Source organism: Cebus imitator, unplaced genomic scaffold, assembly GCF_001604975.1.
Source record: "Cebus imitator isolate Cc_AM_T3 unplaced genomic scaffold, Cebus_imitator-1.0 Scaffold440, whole genome shotgun sequence".
NCBI lineage: Eukaryota > Metazoa > Chordata > Mammalia > Primates > Cebidae > Cebus > Cebus imitator.
This window is the reverse complement of record NW_016107755.1, coordinates 609,696-616,808: the sequence shown is the minus strand read 5'-3', so window position 1 is coordinate 616,808 and position 7,113 is coordinate 609,696. Positions and strand designations below refer to the sequence as shown.

At 45.3% G+C, this 7,113-nt stretch overlaps 1 non-coding gene and 1 pseudogene across 1 annotated transcript; one reads left to right on the top strand and one right to left on the bottom strand.

Annotated features, from left to right (window-relative positions):
• Positions 1 to 1,480: 1,480 nt before the first annotated feature.
• On the top strand, positions 1,481 to 2,978 carry LOC108290653 (annotated as a pseudogene).
• A 1,290-nt stretch (positions 2,979 to 4,268) lies between these two features.
• Positions 4,269 to 4,483, bottom strand: LOC119468495. Its single transcript, XR_005197171.1, has one exon. It is a non-coding gene; the product is annotated as a small nucleolar RNA U3 (small nucleolar RNA).
• Between the last annotated feature and the right edge of the window lie 2,630 nt (positions 4,484 to 7,113).

Below are 7,113 nucleotides of genomic sequence, written 5' to 3'. Positions count from 1 at the left end.
CATGGGGCACACTGTCTGCGTCAAGGGCGGTGAAGAGCTGGTGTCCTCAAAGCTGCAGGTGCTGACTGCCTCTCAAGGGGACCCTGGGGGTCTACAGCTGCAGAGACTCACAAGTATGAGCAGTGCCACTTCAATGTGCACATCACAGATGTTCCATCCTCAGGAGATGACAAAGACAGGGAGGACAAGACTGAAGACACAGGTGCATCATCTATTTACCTCATCTGGCACATTAGAAACCTGTCCCTGGCTCATGCACAAATCCACCATTGGGTGGCCACAGGCTCCAGCTTCCTGCCAAGACCATGTATACCTTGTGTAAGTAGCACCCCCAGTTTCTTCCCACCTCCAGTCCTCTCTCTTGACCAAGTCATTTAACCTCTCTGTGCGTCAGGAGCTTCCTTTGTAAATGTGTGGGTTCACATATGCCAAGTACCCAAAAAATTGCCTGGCACATAGCAACAGCCACCGCAGAAGTGGTAGCTGCAATTATTGTTTCCAATAATGTGTTTGGAGCCCTTTCAGTGTTGCAAAAGCAATGAAGAATCACCAATCAGGGCTAGAGACAATTTGGGAAATCCTGATCTGCTGCTGGTTTGAGGTGGGGAATCCTGTAGGACCAGCAGGCACATGACTGCCTCAGAGCAGCTGCCACAGGGGGCCGCCAGCCCAGGGCAAGTCAGAGCTCAGAACACTCTGGGCTCAGAAGTCCAAACTGCTGGGATGTTAGCCATAGAGTGGTGTTAGCCATAGAGTGAGGTGTGGTGTTAGCCATAGAGTGAGGACCCTCCCTATGAAGTCTCCCAGGCCCAAAGTCTTCCCTCAACTCCAGAAATGCAAACCCAATACTGACTTCACAGAGAGGTTCTGAAGGTTAAGGAGGAGACACATGAAAAATGCCTGGGGAACACTAAGGATGCCAGTGTGGCTGGGTGACGATGGTGAGGCACAATGGAGGGGCAGGTATCCCCTCCTCAGTCTGTCTCTCCTAGGCCCTGTGAGAGCAGATGGAGGCTTTCTCCAGGCCCTCGCCCGGCCCCACCCCAGCACATCTCCATGTTCCTCTTAGCTATGGTTCTCCTTGGCCCTGCAGTCAATCCCTGAGCTAGGAAGGGACCCTTAAATCCACCCTGTCCCATGTCACAGTGTCATCCACTCAGGCTCACTTTGCCACTAGGCCTCTTGATGGTCAAGGGACATGGCCACATTTTGTGCGTTCTGCACCTCAGCCTTGCCTTCAAGTGCAGGTGATGACAGTGCCCATGCAGAACAAATGTTATCTCCTACCTTCATCGAGCTTAGTTATCCAATTTTCCAACCCTCAATGGGCAAGAAAAAGTGTGGTTTCTACCAGAAGGCCTGATGTCAGCAGTCATAGGGGCAACCAACAGGCAAAGACACTTGAAAATGGAACAAGCGACTTTCTGCCCGTGGACGCCGCCAAAGAAGCATCGTTAAAGTCTCTCTTCTCTCTGTGATCATGTCTAAGTCAGAGCCTCCTAAAGAGCTGGAACAGCCAAGGAAGCTCTTCATTGGAGAGTTGAGCTTTGAAACAACCGATGAGAGCCTGAGGAACCATTTTGAGCAATGGGGAACGCTCACAGTCTATGTGGTAATAGATCCAAACACCAAGCACTCCAGGGGCTTTGGGTTTGTCACATATGCCACTGTGGAGCAGGTGGATGCAGCCATGAATGCAAGGCCACACAAGGTGGATGAAAGAGTTGTGGAACCAAAGAAAGCTGTCTCAAGAGAAGATTCTCAAAGACCAGGTGCCCACTTAACTGTGAAAAAAATATTTGTGGGTGCTGTTGGGGGGAAATAGGGGAGGGACAGTGAGGGGTGGGGAGTTGCGGAGAGATAGCATGGGGAGAAATGCCAGATATAGGTGAAGAGGAGGAAGGCAGCAAATCACGCTGCCATGTGCGTACCTATGCAACTATCTTGCATGTTCTTCACATGTAACCCAAAACCTAAAATGCAATAAAAAAAATATTTGTGGGTAGCATTAAAGAAGACACTGAAAAACATCACCTAAGAGATTATTTTGAACAGTATGGAAAAATTGAAATGATTAAAATCATGATTGACAGAGGCAGTGGCAAGAAAAGGGGCTTCTCCTTTGTAACCTTTGATGACCATGACTCCGTGGATAAGATTGTCATTCAGAAAAACCATACTGTGAATGGACACAACTGTGAAGTTAGGAAAGCCCTGTCAAAGCAAGAGATGGCTAGTGCTTCATCCAGCCAAAGCAGTCGAAGTGGTTCTGGAAACTTTGATGGTGGTCCTGGAGGTGGTTCAGTGGGAATGACAACTTTGGTCGTGGAGGAAACTTCAGTGGTCATGGTGGCTTTGGTGGCAGCCATGGTGGTGGTGGATATGGTGGCAGTGGGGACGGCTATAATTGATTTGGTAATGATGGAGGCAACTTTGGAGGTGGTGGAAGCTACAATGATTTTGGCAGTTACAACAATCAGCCTTCAAATTTTGGACCTGTGAAGGGAGGAAACTTTGGAGACAGAAGCTCTGGCCCCTATAGTGGTGGTGGCCAATACTTTGCCAAACCACGAAACCAAGGTGGCTATGGCGGTTACAGTAGCAGCAGTAGCTATGGCAGTGGTGGAAGATTTTAATTAGGAAACAAAGCTTAGCAAGAGAGGAGAGCCAGAGAAGTGACAGGGAAGGTACAGGATACAACAGATTTGTGAACTCAGCCAAGCACAGTGGTGGCAGGGCCTAGCTGCTACAAAGAAGACATGATTTAGAAAAATACTCATGTGTATGGGCATAAAACTCAAGGACTGTATTTGTGACTAGTTGTATAACAGGTTATTTTAGTTTCTGTTCCATGGAAAGTGTAAAGCATTCCAACAAACGGTTTTAATGCAGATTTTTTTTCTTTTTTTGTTTTTTTGCACCCATGCTGTTGATTGCTAAATGTAATAGTCTGATCATGAGGCTGAACAAATGTCTTTTTTTAAATGTACTGTGTAAAGTTAGTCTACCCTGAAGCCATCTTGGAAAATTTCCCCAACAGTGTGAAGTTAGAATTCCTTCAGGGTGATGCCAGGTTCTATTTGGAATTTATATATAACCTGCTTGGGTGGAGAAGCCATTGTCTTCAGAAACCTTGGTGTAGTCGAACTAATAGTTACTTTTGTGACCTGAAGTTCACCATTAAAAGCAAAATCATGGAATTACTGGTTGTAAAAATGATTGTTGGCACATCCTATGCAATATATCTAAATTGAATAATGGTACCAGATAAAATTATAGATGGGAATGAAGCTTGTGTATCATCCATTATCATGTGTAATCAATAAATGATTTAATTCTCTTGAAAAAAAAAAGAAAGAAAATAGAACAAGCAGGGAAGCACAGCTATCCAGTGAAGGTGGGAACCCTGAAGATCTGGCCATCTTCAAGCACATTAGAGACATTACCATTACTAACAACTTAGCCAGAAAGGTTTATTAGGTATTTTCAAAAAGCATAAAATTATGTCTTTTATTATTTTTTAAATTTTCATCAATAGAAAACTAATCTGGGTGATATGGCTTCCAACAAGCATCTGGGACAGATGGCATTGTCAGGAAGGCTGGCTCTAAGGTGCCCCAACCTGCCAGAGCCCTGTCTTTCATTGATGGGCATTTACATTGATTCCAGGTCTTTGCTGTTGTGAATACTGCTGCAGTTAACATACACGTGCATGTGTCCTTACAGTAGAATGACTTATATTCCTTTGTGAATATACTCAATGATGGGATTGTTGGGTCAAATAGTAGTTGGTTTTAAGTTCTTTGAAAAATTGCCAAACTACTTTCCATAATGGCTAAACCTAATTTACCTTCCAACCAGAAATGTATAAACGTTCCCTTTTCTCTGCAATCTCACTGGCATCTGTAATTTTTTGACTTTGTAGTAATAGCCATTCTAACTGGTGTGAGATGGTGTTTCATTGTGGTTTGGATTCATATTTCTTTAGTGATTAGTGATGTTGAGCATTTTTTCATATGCTTGTTGACTGTGTGTATATCAACACGCTTCTTCCGAAAAATGTTCATGTCCTTTGCCTATTTTTTAATGGTAATGCTTGTTTTCTGTTGTTAATTTGTTTGAGTTCCTTATAGATTCTGGATATTAGACCTTTGTTGGATGCATAGTTTGTAAATATTTTCTCCCCTTCTGTAGGTTGTCTGTTTATTCTGTTGATAGTTTATTTTGCTGTGCAGAAACTCTTTTTCTTCTTCTTCTTTTTTTTTTTTTCTACTCAGACAGCATCCGCTCCCTCTTACTCTCCAAAGAGGAAGGGAGAACAGATCATCAACGACAGGTAGCGGTTGCACTGAAGCAACACCAAAAGTCAGCTTCACGCTCAGGAGAGAACACTGCGCCTCTTCCTCGTGGGTTCCGGAGCTCTACGTATTCAGATAAACTTCTCTAGAATGAACTATAGAAATGATCCCTAAACTACAGTCTTTGTAAAGAAACTCTTTAATTAGGTGGTCCCATTTGTCAGGTTTTTTGTTGCACTTTACTTTTGGCATCTTCATTTGATACTTAAAAATTTTTAATGTTACTTATTTATGCCTTTTATTTTCGTTTCAGGGGTACACGCCAGCTGCTGAGGCAGGACAGCTGGGTGCAGGCGCATCAGCTGGAGGTACAGCCGAGGGTGCGGCGGTGGTTTTCCTGTGCAATGCTCGCGCCAGCGGTGGTGGTGGCGTGGCGGGGGCGGAGCTGCTGGTGTCTGTGCTGGAACTCGCGCAGGCGGCTGCGGCAGCAGAGTCAGGGCGCTGGCTGCTGCAGGACTGTCGGCATCTGTGCACACGTTCACCCAGGCTGTGGTGGCTGCACGGACGGGGCGGAGCTGCCGGTGTCTGTGTGCGCGTTCACACTGCAGAGATAGTGTCTGAGGTCGGGGGAGAGCGGAAGAGCAGAGTTGTCAGCCACCACGCAGGGTCCGCCCACGCATGCAGACCAGCAAAGTGGTAGCGGGTGGCCATGGGAAAAGGTATGCAGCAAAGCAGCACAGGGGTGGCTGCGGTGTGGGGAGGACGCACGTGAGCTGTTGTGCGTTGGCGGGGGCCGGTTTGCTGGAGCTCTCGGAGGGTCAGGCATGGTCTGCTAGTGAAGGATCTATGATAAAGCGCCCAGGAAGCACCCTGGTTGGGCATTCCAGGCTGCACTGCAAGTGGGCATAGCCAGGCTAAGGCTGGGAGAGGCCAGCAGACAGCGAGGGTGCTCAGATCAGACTGGTCCCACCTCATCGGCAAAACCACCCTGCTCTGCCCAGTTCCGACAGTAGCCTGACGCTGAAGTCTCCTAGAGGAGGTGAGCAAGCTTTGGGGGATGGACGTGCCTAGTCAGGCTCCACTGCAGACTTTCCTGAACCAAACACTCTGGGTTCTGCACAGGCTGGCGTCCTGCTCCTACCACCTCTCTCAACAGCTCTCCCTGCCAGCTCAGCTCTCTGTGGGGGTGATGAGGTCTTTTGCTGCCAGGATGCCAGAGGTTCATGGTGAGAGTGGGCCACTTCTCACCTGCTCAACTTACACATTTCCCAGGAGTTGCTGCGGACAGGAACAAGTCCTGGTGCTCAGTAGCCCTGTACAGGGTTGCCAGTTAACCCTTCAGCTTAGCATCTTCATCCTCCCTTCCTCCACTTTTTTTGTTTTGTTTTGTTTTGTTTTTCCACGGAGTTTCCACTCTTGTCACCCAGGCTGGAGTGAAATGGCTTGATCTCAGCTCACTGCAACCTCTGCCTCCTGGGTTCAAGCAATTCTCCTGCCTCAGCCTCCTGAGTAGCTGGGATTACAGGAGCCCACCACCACACTCAGCTAATTTTTCTGTATTTTTAGGAGAGATGGGGTTTCACTGTGTTGGCCATGCTAGTCTTGAACTCCTGACCTCAGGTGATCCACCTGTTTTGGTCTCCTAAAATGCTGGGATGGCAGGTGTGAGCCACTGCACCTGGCCCCTTCATCCACTCTTAAAACCTTTCCTCTGAAGATCTGCTTAGAGTGTGCCCGTTGTCCTGATGTCCCAGTCTTTTGGTGGCAGAAGTTCCTCCTGGCTGTGTTTAGTTGGTCATCTTGGCTCAAGTACCCAAGTGTTGCTTATTTATTTATTTATTTATTTATTTATTTATTTATTTTTACTTTTGAAATGGAGTATCGCTCTGTCACCCAGGCTGGAGTGCAATGGCATGATCTTGGCTCACTGCAACCTCCACCTCCCAGGTTCAGGTGATTCTCCTGCCTCAGCCTCCCAAGTAGCTGGCCCGTGCCACCACACCTGGCTAATTTTTTGTGTTTTTAGTAGAGATAGGGTTTCACCGCATTAGCCAGGATGCTCTAATCTCCTCACCTCCTGATTTGCCCACCTCGGCCTCCCGAAGTGCTGGCATTACAGGCATGAGCCACCGCACCCGGCCTTCAAGTGTTACATTTTAAAATGCTTTTTCTGCATGAAGATGATCTTTTGTTTATTCTTTTTTTCCTTGGCATTGTAAATTAGATTGATTTTCATATATTCATCCAAAGTTGCATCCTGGGATAAAACATTCTTTGTCATGAAGTATTATCCTATTAATATAGTGTTGGATCCAATTTGCTGTTATTTCATTAGGAATTCATGAGTGACATGTGAAATTTTAATATTTATCTGGTTTAGCTGTCAAGCTATTACTGGCCTCAATAAATTATTTGAGAAATATTTCTTCCTTCCCTATTTTCTCCAAGAATTTGTAGAAGACTGGTATTAATTCTTGCTTAAATGTTTCCTATAATTTACCAGTGAAGCTATTTGATGCTGGAGTTTTCTCTGTTGGATATTGTAATTATGAATTTACTTTCTTTAATAGTACAGATTTTCCATGTTGGTTTAGATTTGGTAATTTTTGTCTTTTTAAAAATTGTCCAAAATAGTTCTTTTATGAACTATTTTGCAAATTTAGTATGAATTCTAGTGACTTTTACAGACTTCTTCAATGTTTTCTATACATGCTGGTTAAAAACTATGCTGGGTAAAAATAAAGAACGTTTTACTCTTTCTTTTCTATTATTTCCTATTTTTTATTTCATTTTCTTTTTTTTTTTTTTTTTTTTT